Source organism: Lissotriton helveticus, chromosome 7, assembly GCF_964261635.1.
Source record: "Lissotriton helveticus chromosome 7, aLisHel1.1, whole genome shotgun sequence".
NCBI classification, from domain to species: domain Eukaryota; kingdom Metazoa; phylum Chordata; class Amphibia; order Caudata; family Salamandridae; genus Lissotriton; species Lissotriton helveticus.
Genome location: NC_136068.1, coordinates 1,598,074,128 through 1,598,088,176, shown reverse-complemented (window position 1 = coordinate 1,598,088,176; position 14,049 = coordinate 1,598,074,128).

Here is a 14,049-nt window from a genome sequence, read left to right as displayed (position 1 = left end):
TGCAGATTGTGGGTGCAGATTGTGGGTGCAGATTGTGGGTGCAGATTGTGGGTGCAGATTCAGGGTGCAGATTGTGGGTGCAGATTGTGCAGATTGTGGGTGCAGATTCAGGGTGCAGATTCAGGGTGCAGATTGTGGGTGCAGATTGTGGGTGCAGATTGTGGGTGCAGATTGTGGGTGCAGATTGTGGGTGCAGATTGTGAGTGCAGATTGTGAGTGCAGATTCAGAGAAAACTCAGCAGCACCACCACCATTGCAATGCAATAGGTCTCGTTTTAACGCAAATTTAAGCTATAGGCCTTGTAAATGACAAAGCCTTTTACTTATGTTCCAAAAACCAGAACGCAAAAATAAAGGGCATTATCATTTACAATGCTAATAGTTCAGACTCGCGTTATTGCGAGACCTATTGCATTTCCAATGCTTGTTTTTCCTTCCCAATTCAACAAAGAGAGAGACCGGGTTAAGAATCACTCTTCATCCCCTTACAAATACAATTAAACAACAAAAGAGTGACCGAGGATGTAGACCAAGGCGAGATTAGTGGTTACACCCGAATAAGCAAGCTGGGGTAAGAAAAGGGTATGTGAAGAAAAACTATTGTTTAGTAAAAAGAACCCTCACTCACCGACCTGGTCAGTGACATGCTTCATCATGGGGTTCCCACCGGGAAGACCAAATGTCTCCCCGGTGTGCTACATCGCCTGTTGTTACAGCGTAGCTGGTTTTTGTGTTTGAAGTGGTGATAAATGATGATTTAAAAGAAAGCAGCCTGTATCCAAAAATAATTTTAATAAAGGATCAGAATGCGTTCGTTAAAAACAAGTGGGGCGGACACCGAAAGGTTTTAAAATTGAAACAATTGTGTCCTTAGTGTTAAAAAATAGGTCGACATGTTTCTGCTCATAGTGGAGAGTTCAGCCGACCTTTCATCAGGACCAAAGGAAAAGTAGTAGCCCCGGGCAGGATACACACGCTAAGGCGTATCCTGACCTCGGGGGTGTGTGTGTTACTGGAACTAACTCACGGTTTGTGTGAACAATCCTGGCATTTCCAAGCATCCAAAAAGCTGTGAAAAGATAAAAGAGATGCAAAACAAAGCAACATCAACGTTTGCGAATTGCTTCCCCCTATTCAAGTGCCAGGTAATCCTTCCACTTGCATCCGTGGGTCGTGGCTCTTACGTCTTTCATCCTATGACCCCCCAGTAGTGCTTTCTATAGTGTGTGACAGACAACATATCAGATAGTGCAATCAATCAATCAATCAATCATGCCATTCGTATAGCGCACTACTCACCCGGGAGGGTCTCAAGGCGCTTGGGGGGAGGGGTATGCTACTGCTCGAACAGCCAGGTCTTGAGTTGTTTCCTGAAGGCGAGATGGTCTTGGGTCAGCCGAAGGTGGATGGGGAGGGAGTTCCAAGTCTTGGCAGCCAGGTAAGAGAAGGATCTTCCTCCGGCGGTGGCTCTTCGGATGCGTGGTACGGCTGCGAGGGCGAGGCTGGTGGACCGTAGCTGGCGGGTGGGCGTGTAGGTCAGGCGGTCGTTGAGGTACTTGGGGCCCAGGTCGTGGAGAGACTTGTGTGCGTGGGTGAGGAGCAGGAACGTGATCCTCTTGTCGACGGGGAGCCAGTGCAGGTTCCTCAGGTGGCTGGAGATGTGGCTGCGTCGGGGGACATCCAGGATGAGTCGGGCGGAGGCATTATGGATGCGCTGGTGTCTTTTCTGTAGCTTGGCTGTGGTTCCGGCGTAGAGGGCGTTTCCGTAGTCCAGTCGGCTGGTGACGAGTGCCTGGGTGACAGTCTTCCTGGTCTCGGTCGGGATCCAGCGGAAGATCTTGCGAAGCATACGCAGGGTGTTGAAGCACGATGAGGAGACGGCGTTGACTTGTCTGGTCATCGAGAGGGAGGGGTCCAGGATGAAGCCCAGGTTGCGTGCGTGGTCGGTTGGCTTGGGTGCGGTGCCCAGGGCTGGGGGGCCACCAGGAGTCGTCCCAGGCGGAGGGCGAAGATCCCAGGATGAGGACTTCCGTCTTGTCCGAGTTCAGTTTCAGGCGGCTGTCCTTCATCCACTCAGCGACGTCTTTCATCCCTTCGTGTAGGCAGGTTCTGGCGGTGTCGGGGTCTCTGGTGAGGGAGAGGATCAGCTGGGTGTTGTCGGCGTAAGAGATGATGTTGAGGTTGTGCTGGCGTGCGATGGCTGCGAGAGGTTTCATGTAGATGTTGAAGAGGGTGGGGCTGAGTGAAGATCCTTGCGGGACGCCGCAGATGACTTCGGTGGCCTCGGAGCGAAACGGGGGGAGGCGGACTCTTTGTGTTCTTCCGGCGAGGAACGAGATGATCCACTCCAGTGCCTTCTCTTGGATACCGATGTTGCTGAGGCGCTGGACTATGGTGCGGTGGCAGACCGTGTCGAACGCAGCGGAGAGGTCCAGGAGGATGAGGGCCACTGTTTCCCCCTTGTCGAGCAGGGTCCGGATGTCATCGGTGGCTGCGATGAGGGCGGTCTCGGTGCTGTGGTTGGCTCTGAAGCCGGACTGCGAGGGATCCGTTAGTCTCGAGGAAGGCGGTCAGCTGTCTGTTGACGATCTTCTCGATGACTTTAGCAGGAAAAGGGGGGGAGCGAGATGGGGCGGAAGTTTTTGAGATCGGTGGGGTCCGCTGTAGGTTTCTTCAGGAGGGCGCTGATCTCGGCGTGCTTCCAGCTCTCCGGGAAGGTGGCGGTGTTGAAGGAGGCGTTGATGATGTTCCGGAGTTGGGGTGCGATGGTGGAGTCGGCCTTGTTGAAGACGTGGTGTGGGCAGGGGTCGGTCGGTGATCCGGAGTGGATGGTGAGCTTTATCAATTGCACAATATATCATGCATGTTTCATTTGTAGACATGCATTATCCGTGGCAAAATGTAATCGGAATTGTTTCGAAAAAAACAGTGCTCATTAGGACAGCAAGTTTCATTGTTGATTGTGCTTTTCCTATAATGTAGCCTGGTTGTTCAGTGCTTTTTCCTAAACACTCAAAAGAGTGTTTACCGTATCCGAGGGGAACTGCCACCTAAGCATGGAAAAACTTTGTGATCATGAAAAGCCTTACTTGAAGACAAAATCAGCCTCACTTCTTTGGGCTCGCGGCAGGGGTAACCTTCTCACCAAATGTAATCTTTAAGAGAAAAGCGGAACATTGGGATAGTGTTACTTTTTTTGTAAAGATAGCGTTGTAATTAAGACCTCGTTATTCAACACAATCCGTGTATTGTATGTTGTGTGTATATCGCTGGCAGAAAACCGCCTCAGTAAATTCTGTTGCAAGGACACTAGGCATCCTGAAACCAACGTATTTGTGCAGTCGGACATTTAAAATCTGCCCGGTGCTCGGTATCCTTAAAGTCTCAAACAAACTGCACGCTAATCATGGGAAACGTAAAATGAGGCACCGAGCACCCAGGTTGGCGTTCGAAATAACTTACTTTGAATTTGGCGACAACCCTCACGCAACACATCAGCGGCCAGAATATTGTGGAATGGGCTTAATGCGGAAGTTGAAATGCGGGAGTGCGGTCACATGACCGTAACGTCATTCATGGGGCTGGCTGTGAATTCTAGCTAAAACTCTTAAAGAAGAAGTGCCTCTTGTCACTCACATAACTTTATTGAGGGTAACTAAGGTGCAAAACATTCACAGTTTATAACCATGCTGTTAAGCATACTATTGTTGGCGTACGAATGTTTGCCTATTTCTAAACTGTGACGAGCGGTCGCTTTTCTAAATGCACCGAGCGATCGTTTTATATACTGAGTTAAAGAAAAAATGCTTTTTTGTGAGCAATGTGACCTGTAACCCTATTTTAAGATGTTGTTCTAGTGTCAGAAAAAGTTATTATTTCCCCTATCATAGACAGTCTGTAGGTGTTGGCTTCAACATCTGTGCATTTATGATGGTGATCCTGGCAAAGGGAAGTGTTATAATCCCATAATTGAAATCGGGCTGGTAATCTATATAACTCCTGAGAGTCACAAGTGCTTTTGGAAGGTAAAGCATCGTGAGTCAATTGATCATCGTCGCATTACAGGGCCCCATTGGATATTATCGTTCAGTCCTGTTTGGTGAGTGGACAGACGATAAATCCACGCTGCTCTTTTTCGAACAGGTGATCTTGTGACCCTGAGATACACTGAAGTTGCTCTATTATGGTCCACCTGATGTCATTGGGAGTGTGGTTGGGTTGCAGGAAATGTGCTGTTAGTTTGGTGGTGTTTCTTTGACATCTTATGTTGCTGCGATGTTCGCAAATGCGCTGTTTCACCTTTCTTGTGGTCACGCCCACGTACCGTAACCCACAGGGGGCAGGTGATCAAGTACACACCGTTGCACGAGTTGCAGTTTGTGTGCTTACGCTGGACCCATTGTTTACCATGCTCCAGGTCCAGGACCTTCGTAGCGGTAGTGAGGTGGCATATACTGCAGCCCCCACATGGGTAGTGGCCCCACAAATTCAGAACAGTACGTTCCTCTCCCTGACCTTGATCCTTAGGGCATGTATGGACAAGTGAGTCCTTCAGGCTTCTCGCCCGCCTGTAGGATAATAAGGGTTTCTCCCAGTCGTGTTTGTTGCTGGTTAAGATTTTCCAATGTTTGTTAATGGAGCGGCTTACCGCATTTGAGATGGGGTTATACGTAGTGACACAAGTCATTGGTATGTGTTCAGTTAGATTCTTATCCTCCAAAAGGGCGTCTCTGTTTTGATTTCTAGCTCTTTTGCAGCTTTTCTTCAGGATCTGTTCAGGGTATCCCCGCTCATGTAATTTGCATGTAAGATCTTGTGCCTTGTTCTTGAAATCGGTGAAACAGCGCATTTGCGAATATCGCAGCAACATAAGATGTCAAAGAAACACCACCAAACTAACAGCACATTTCCTGCAATCCAACCACACTCCCAATGATATCAGGTGGACCATAATAGAGCAACTTCAGTGTAACTCAGGGTCACAAGATCTCCTGTTCGAAAAAGAGAAACGTTGGATTTATCGTCTGTCCACTCACCAAACAGGACTGAACGATAATATCCCATGGGGAACTGTAATGCGACGATGATCAATTGACTCACGATGCTTTACCTTCCAAAAGCACTCGTTGCTCTCAAGAGATATATAGATTACCAGCCTGATTTCAATTATGGGATTATAACAGCAGGCACATCAATGTGCGCTGCTCACACTGCTCACTTCTCACTAGTGAAGTTACGGCATACGTCATGCCAGGTGAGCGTTGCAGGGGAAAGAAAATCCTTCCAAGAGAGTCATTTTCTCTCTGGATGTTCCTTCTCTTTTTGAAACTCAGGAGCAGCAACATTGTCGTGGTGTCACCTGGGTTTTAAGTGGAAGATTTTTCAATGCAAGCCATAGTTGTTGCTTATTTTATGCAACTAACAACCATTGACCAAGCCAACAGTCCTGACTTGTAGGTATGATGTTATTTGTTGTATGATATATCTAGATGCAATGACCGAAACAGCAAAATACAAGTCGGGCGGCACACTATGATAAGCACAGATTTTTAGCTTATATGTTTTAAGCCACGCCCTTAATTACATTGGCCACACCCCTCTGAGAGGACCCCAGTTTTTTCATCCCACTTAAAGCCTTGACCGTACAGATACCTGCAAAGGTACAAAACAGATGGGATCAGAAAGCGCAATTGCACAATGAAAGTCACCCTCCAGTGAGGGAGGCTGTGTCAAGAAAGCTGGGACACTGGGGCGGGGAATGGGGTGCGGAAAGCGTCAGGAGTTATACTCGGGTGGATGGGTTAACCAGGAAAAAAAGGCATTCCAACACAACAGTGAACCTGGCAAGACCGGTATTAAGAAATCACAAGAGGTTAACCCCTTCCACGCAGGGCTAATTCCCCCATGGTGCGGGGGGGTGGGGAAGGGGCCGCACGCGGTGCTCGTGACGAGCCCAGCTCGTCATGCTGCACAGTGGAGCTGTGCTCATGACGAGCTGGGCTCGTCAGAACTCCGCCCACAACAATAGAACCCCCGCACAGGCGGGGAATTAGACTCGCGCGGGCCGTCATGACTAGCTCAGCTCCACTGTGCCTCATGACGAGTTGAGCTCGTCATAAGCATAGAAGCGCTTAAAGAGCTTTATGCGGTTCAATTTTAAGCTGACGGATATAATGAGAAAATAACTACACGTCCCAGAATTCAAAGTGCTTACTAATTATGGGATGAAATGCTGCAAAAAAGGTTTCAACACTGTTTATTTATTTTGATATTCTGACCAGTATTGCACGTCTTCTTGCGCTTACTTTAAAGCACTAACCATTACCATGCTCCTCTTGTACTGCAAGTAGCGCCGTACCTTCGGGGGAGAGGGGTGTTTGGAGTGTTACACCCAATGTTCCCTCTAATTCTTTTCCTCTGTGTGTGGCAGTGTGAAGTCTCTGTGCGCTCCAGCCATGGCAATGTGCGTCAAGAACCCCAACCGCGTGTGTGGGTGCATCAACAAGGGTTCTGACACTGGAGTTCCTGCTTGATTGGGCAGATAAATGACCTAGGTACTGGAACGGAGGAGGCCTGTTTGATGGGACAGGCAGGGCCGGACTGGGAACCCAAAGTAGCCCTGGCAATTTTGCCGCACTGGCTCCCACCCACCAGAGGTGTGGTGGAAGGGGGGGCAAGTGTCAAGCACTCCTGCTTAAACCCGGTCCCCAGCACTGGTGCTTTTGTTACTGAGGGCCCATATTGCAGAATCACTGCAAAACTGCCCCCACACAACTGGCCCCCACTGCTCCAAAACTGGCCCCCAGCCTTCCAGGCAAACGCCTGATGCCTGCTAAGGCCAGTCCAGCCAGGGGCAGGCCTTCGTATTGGTGACTGACGTACAATGGTTGTGTCACATTCTAAATGAGAGAGTGTAGTGCAGAGCATCTGCAACCATGACAAAGCTACACTAATATATATTAGGAAACCGAGGCAACCTGCCTCATTCCACAGTGCCAGTGAACCTCCTCTTTCCTAACTAACTACACAGCGGCGCATGAGGGACATCTTAAGGACTTTAAACGCTCACCGCCAAACGTATTTTGGCGGCCTCTGTGCGGATCAGCTTTGAATTTATGATCCAGTTTCAGCTTTCTCGTGTCCTTTTGGCAAGATCGCAAACAGTGCACAGACACACTTGTTCAAATTCCAAATGTGTTTATAATTAATATTCAGGAATAGTGATGTATTTTTCCAATATTGTAACACAGTAGACACCCACTAATACTACTGCAAATGATCACTGTGACATCCTTCCATTTCTCATATCCGAGATCCTGTTTAAACCCCCAATAATTTTTTTTTATTGATGCTGCATGAAACAAAAAACACATTTGTCAAAAAAATTCTATAATACAATCTCACACATTACCCAGATTAAAAATAAATGAAAGGAGACTGCTATTTGCAATAATCTGTTTAAGAATTATTCAAGGTTTATCAGGGCAAGACTCTGCAGAACAGAGCTGAGCTGGCTCTACCAAGGCGCGGGTTACTCCACTCTTTACTCTTTGCACTGCAGCAGAGTTGAGATTATTTTTCACCATGAGGGTGAGAGCAGAAATGAAGAGCCTGATTGGGACCTGTCTCAGCACCAGCTTTTAAAAACTCAGCATCAGCAGGACCCAGCCCACGTAAAGCCCTAGGCTTGCTGCATGCTTTTTATTAACAGAGCATGGCTGCGGGCAGATTGTGTGCATTTTTGAAAGTATACATGTTAATTGCAGCAATTAACATGAATACTTTCAAAAATGCACACAATCGTGCAGCAAGTCCAGTAACGGGACGTGTGCTTTCAGAATCATCAACATAGTGATTGTAAAAGCACACGTTATGTTTTAGGCTTGCCGAATGCCTTTTGTTAATAGAGGGTGGCACTCCTTTTGGAAAGTTTCCATGTTAATTGCAGATCCCAACCTAATACACGGTGCTGTATTTAACATGAAAACTTTAAAAAAGGCACACAATCTGCCGCGATCTATTAACAAAAGGTGTACAGCAAGCCTAAAATCACAACGTGTGCTTTGCACGTCGTTCTTTGGGGCTGGCTGCATTTATTTTCTTAGTAAAGCACAGCTGCGAGCTAATTGTGCGCCATTGTAAAAATATTCCTGTTAATTGCAGTACGTCATGCACTGCAATTAACATAAATATTTTCACAACGGCCCACAATCGGCCTGAAGCCGTGCTCCATTAAGAAAAGACGTGCATCAAGTCCAAAAAGAACAATGTGTAAAGCAGATTTGCTGTATTTCTTCTCTTGCGCGGCTGCGGGCTGATTGTGGCCATTGTGAAAATATGTTAAATGCAGCGCATGGCGGTCCTGCAATTAACAGGAATATTTTCACAATGGTCCACCAACAGCCCCCAGCCGTCCTTCATTAAGAAGGAAAATCAGCAGCAAGTGCAGGAGCCACCGAAACCAGGAAAGAATTTTTTTTCGCGCCAGTCCTGTTCTAAAAGCGCCGGCGCAAATGCTCTCCTGGGATGTGCTGGGGACAGGCGCTCGGGGATCAGACGTACGCGCGCGCTTGAGCACGCACGTTACTGGGAACCCTGGTTATACCCCCTTGATAAAGGTATTATTTAATAAATAGTTGGATGTAGGAGCTTTCAGTCTGGTCTGGTAACGTGTACGTCGGATTTCATCTGGGATTTAAAAATACGCCCAGAATCTGGGCTCTATTTTGAAGGTTTTAAAACGTGGTTATTTTTAGGGTGACTGGAATTTTTAAGCCAAAAACCGGGACATTTCCCAAAACTAGAAGAGGGACTACGATTTTACTTCAACCCAGCTCACAGAATGACAGTGCTCCTTAACAGAGAATTACAGAAGAGGCAGTAGGAAAATACATATATGCCATTTTTTAAAGCCAGTAGCATGCCTGTTAATTAAATTGCTATTTTACAACAGCTGCTAACTATCCCTGCTGTGCAAAACATAAAAAGAAACCTCCCACAGTTTTCATCTGACCCTCTCTAAAAACTGGGACATGAGCTTAATTTCCTGACAGCTGCAGGGACAGCTGACAAAAATGCAGGACTGTCCGGGCAAATCCGGGACACTTGGTCACCCTATTATTTTACAAGATACTTTGTTTTAAGTGCCTCTCACAATCTGCAGTCCTTTCCCTTTCCACTGGGCTTTAGGCCTGTGGTTCTCATGTAATGATTAACAGGATATACCAGCGTGACTGTCGGGAAATGTAAAGCACAGAGACTGTCTGTCCTCTTTTCACTTAAAGGAACATGCTTCTGCTTCAATTGTTCAACGCCTCGCCAAGAGTTGTAAGCGCTATACAAATGTAATTTAAAGGTGTTTAATCGGTGTGACAAGCTCACCCTAAACTATGTCGATAAAGTTAGTGATTATCAGTGGATAGAGACCTCCTGAGGAAATGTGCGCTATGTGAAAAATGACAGACTATCTGTATGAAAGGGTTGCATCACAGAATTTGTGCATCACAGGGAGAGTCAGCAGGGCCTGCGTTGACAGCAGATATTTGTAAACTGTTGAATGGACTGAGGGCAGAGGGCTTGTTCTTTTAATTTCACCACTCCTTGTTTTAATTTTCGGTCTGGGATTAGCCTAGACCTTTAATTTTTAATATAATTACTAGTATAATGTAGTTTCCTACAGGAGTTTCAGCCAGACGTCAACCATTAATCTGTGTCTGGCATCGTTCACATTTTTCTTCACTCTTTCACAAGGAACACATCTACACTCAAAGTAGTTCCCATCAGTGCCAAGGAGGGCTATAGTAATATTGATCTTTTTTTTTTGTTGACACCCAAAAACTTTGCCTGTACCAAATGATTTTTCTTTTTTTACATTGATGAGTGTCTGGCCTATACCCAAACAATAACGTCCCTAATGCAAAAAGAACAATTGATGGACAGAATGCAGAACAATGTCATACATTAACCCGAGGCCAGAGATCTGGGCCTAAATCCATCGTTCTTTTGCTCACCATGCCATTCCAGTTTGGAACCAACCATATGCAAATCAGTCTTGACCCTGCACCCAATGGGAACAGTCCAGCCCGAACTGCCAGGCCAGGTCCTCCCTGAACTGAAAACAAGCATCCTAGGACTTGACCTACTGGCTTTGCCAATGCTTGTTATTAAATATCTATATTCTTAATATCACTTACAGAAATTCATGAATCCTTCCTGGGGGCCGCAAAGCACTGTTCTAACTCATGCATTGGTATCTGGCACCCTCTACTGACATAAGAAAATGGCACACTGTGCCAATGATCTTTTCCCTGGAAAGCAGTTGGTACCCACAAGTGTACAAATGGAGCGATATTGCAATGGCACGGATGTCTTGTGCTGTGCAAAATAGAGCACGGAGTTGCTCAGTGGGTCATGGAACACAGTGGAAGGGAATGTGTGATGATAGGTTGGTCGAAAGTCCTCTTAGGAGGGGAAATCCTCCTTTCGAACTAGGGCCCTCACACACCCAGCAAGGTAGGTGTCATGCTTCATCATATGGGCCTGCTCCTCGTTGGGTCGGCGCTGTAATACCCGACGGGTACCCATAAAGGGGCTCTTTTTTGGAAATCTTTTGTTCCTTGCCGTATAGGTGCCGTGGGTGTAAGGGGCCTAGTATGTGTAGATGTAATAGTGGAATGTGCAGAATAAAACATGGGAGGGAATCCCCTAAATACCTGTATTCATGGAGGATCCCAGCCTGGTTAGAAATGAATAGAGAAGAGGCGACAATCTAGCTAAAATGTGTCGGAAATGCGCTCTACTTTTAGATGGTTGACCTGTTTCTCGCCTGATAGTCACAAATGATCTGTGGCTATTCCTCAGGACCGTAAGTGAAGAACTATCTACAACTAGTGGTAATGTGTGAAACTACATACCATACAGTGGTTCTACAGGAACTGTACCCGCAGGTAAGAAGCCAACCTATGAAGGGAACATATTTAGAAAAACATCATATATTATTGGTGCAATAATCATCATACATTAGACAACATTTCAGTTAGTATATCCATGATCTCTAAAAATATCAGAAGTGGCCTGATCAATGTAGATTGATACCTCTAGTTATCAATCGTGGAGGGTAAAAAAGTGCAGTGATATTGGTGGTACGAATATAGCACAACCGTGACTTAAAATACAATAAAACCAGCAGGAGTGATGAAGTAGCCTGTGATGAAGGTGTTATTGTGACTTATCTAAACCTCACCTCAACTATGTAAGATCGTGCCTCATCAGTTGCAGCAGGATAAAGGACACATGTAACGTTGTGTCTAAATGTAAAAGAATTTGAAAGCAGTGACTAGCAGGTTTGCATGAAAAACCGCTAATCAACAATTTTTGAAACCCAGTTTAGTCGCCAGCAAAGCCGTGCAGTGGCACTTGGAGGGCAAGGTAGTATGAGAGGTAGACCGCCCGTCCTACTCGTGTAGTTAAAATAATAATCCTGGTTTCTCTTAGTCTGGGGCTCCGGTGGTAGCTCGGACCGCACTACAGCTCATGGGCAGCCCAACAAGGTCGGGCCCGGTACTGCAGTGCAACTGAGGACTCATGTGAGCACTTTGGAGTAAGCAGAAGGATTTGATTCAGTTGCGGTAGCCACTGCTGCTTACCTCTCCCGCTAGTTGGAGACTCCTGCAGAATTTTCAAAGCGCCTTCAATACTCACCTGCTCCCAAAAGAAGCTCAGTGGTAGACCTACCCCCCACCGCTGCAACCGGCATGGTAATGTCCCTCGGTGTGGGCTAGTTCTTATACCTCTCCTGATTGAAAACGGGGGCGGGAGGAAAATCAATGTGATGGAGCATGTCGTGTGACGATGTGACGACCAGTCTAGACAACCGGAAGTGAGGTGTATTATGTTGGCCATTTTGGAGTGTCCCAGATGCCTGGAAAAGGCATATGTTTGCTTAAGCGTCGGGTGCATTAGTCGTAAATTCGCCAAATAGTTGCTGAAATCGTAACTATGCCAACAATCCCTAGTTGGTTGGTTGTAAGGCGAATGTGATCTGATAATATCCCAAAAAGGTCCATGTGTTGTATGGTGATATAGTCAGTGAGGCCGGAAGTATAATGATTGCTGTCGGCGATCTTGGAGGGGCTGGGATGCTTCCACAAAGCACATGTGTAATTGGCCTAACGTGGCAATTAGTCCCCAATTTATGGTGGGGCATATATGATGCCGTAATCACCCAATCCCATAGAGGAACGTGTCCTCTGGTATAACAAGTAGTGTATTATATTGTTTTTGCCTGTTATGAGATGCATGTGCTCATCCTAAGATCATTCCAATGTGTCAAACGCTGGGGCCTGTGGTATAGCCTCAGGATTGTTTGATGACACCGACGGAGAGAGCGGGGCCTCGTATACCTGAGCACGGTCCAGGTGAGGTGAGGTCCGGTCCCCTGTCATTCTGGATTACTTTTGACATCCATTGACATGGAGGATTAGTACAAAACTGTTGGTACAGGTTGTATCGTTTTCAACCTCTAATATTTGTAACTTCTTCACTAATTTGTTTGGTGCACTATTTAGTTTACACATTTCTCAACAGTAGCAACAAGTTAAGAGCAGGGGCCCTGATGAAAGCCTAGGGACGCTTCGCCCGGTAGGCAGAAACATGTTGGCCCATATTGCGACAGATATTTGGTTCATACTGTCATTTGCCCTGTTCCTGTTTTTTAATTAGTGGATGTGCCTTGTTTTCCATTAAAATAGTCTGTTTAAGACATATCACCCTATTTTAATTCACCACTTCTGGTTAGTTGCACTGTGCTTTCACGATTTTTCTCTACCATCAAAAAATTGGCTATCAGTTGGTGGTTCATAGTTAACTGGGGACCAGATCCAGTATCAATAACCTACTGTGTAGCATTTGGTCTTAATGATCAAAGGACCTGCCAGTTCACATGTTGCACGGCCAAATGATATGACTGATCATCTGGCCTGTTTGATGTTTATCCACCATGATAGGATCTGGATCTTGTTGACCAGTTTTTGAAGTAGTTCCACATTCTGTGTTCTGAGTCTATTACACATGTGTTTCTCTTTTTTCTTGCTCCTTGTATTTTGCTAAACTGTCACTGTAGCACCTACTAACATAGTGCAATCAATGTCAGTTAGGCCAGAATAATTGGCTTATAGACCTCCTGGATTCTTTGTGTTGTTCATATTGTGTAGCTGGGGAAGTGAACCAGTATCAGGTCTCTAAACTCTGTTTCCCTATGACACTCCTTTCTCGGTTTGTTGTGATGTGATATCGTTGAGTCCCTGCTGGTCTGTGCCCAAACGATTAACCCATCTTTGTTCCATTTTAAAGTGGGTTGAGTGTGTAATATGAGGGTGACTCTCTAGTACCACCCACCGTAAACTTTCTGGGGAACGATTATCCTCTTTAAAGTGTGTTTACAGTTTAGTGGTGGATTTTTGACAACTAATGTTGCTTTTATGTTCCGTTATTCTTGTTTTTATTGCTCTCACAGTCATACCTATGTATTGTTTATTGCACTGGCACATTATCAAATACACACATCTAGTTGTGTTACAGTTTGTGTGTTTGGTGATCCTCCAGGTGAAGGAGTTAGACAGGGTTAGCTCCTTGGTGGGTCTTGTTTGAGTGCACACTGCACATGAGTCACAGGGAAAATGGCCCTGGACCGGGGGGAGGTCCCATAGTTATCTCTGCTCGTTGGTATTGGATGGCTTGAGTCTGGTGTGGATAAGTATATCTTTGATATTTCTAGTGCGTTTAAACGCAAACCAAGGTTTAGGGATCTCTAGGGAACCTGTGTAGAGAATCCTCCAATGTTTGTTAATAATCCTCTTTATTTTATTAGAATCTGGGGTGAAGGAGGTGACACATGTCAGTGTATCTGAGGATTCTTTTGGTTTGACCTCTAGCAGAGCATCCCAGTGATTATTCCTCGCTCTTTTCATTGATGTGGTTATTTGCTTGGATGGGTACTGTCTTTCCAACAGATTCTTGAATAAGGACACTGCCTCCTTTTTGTAGTCCTCA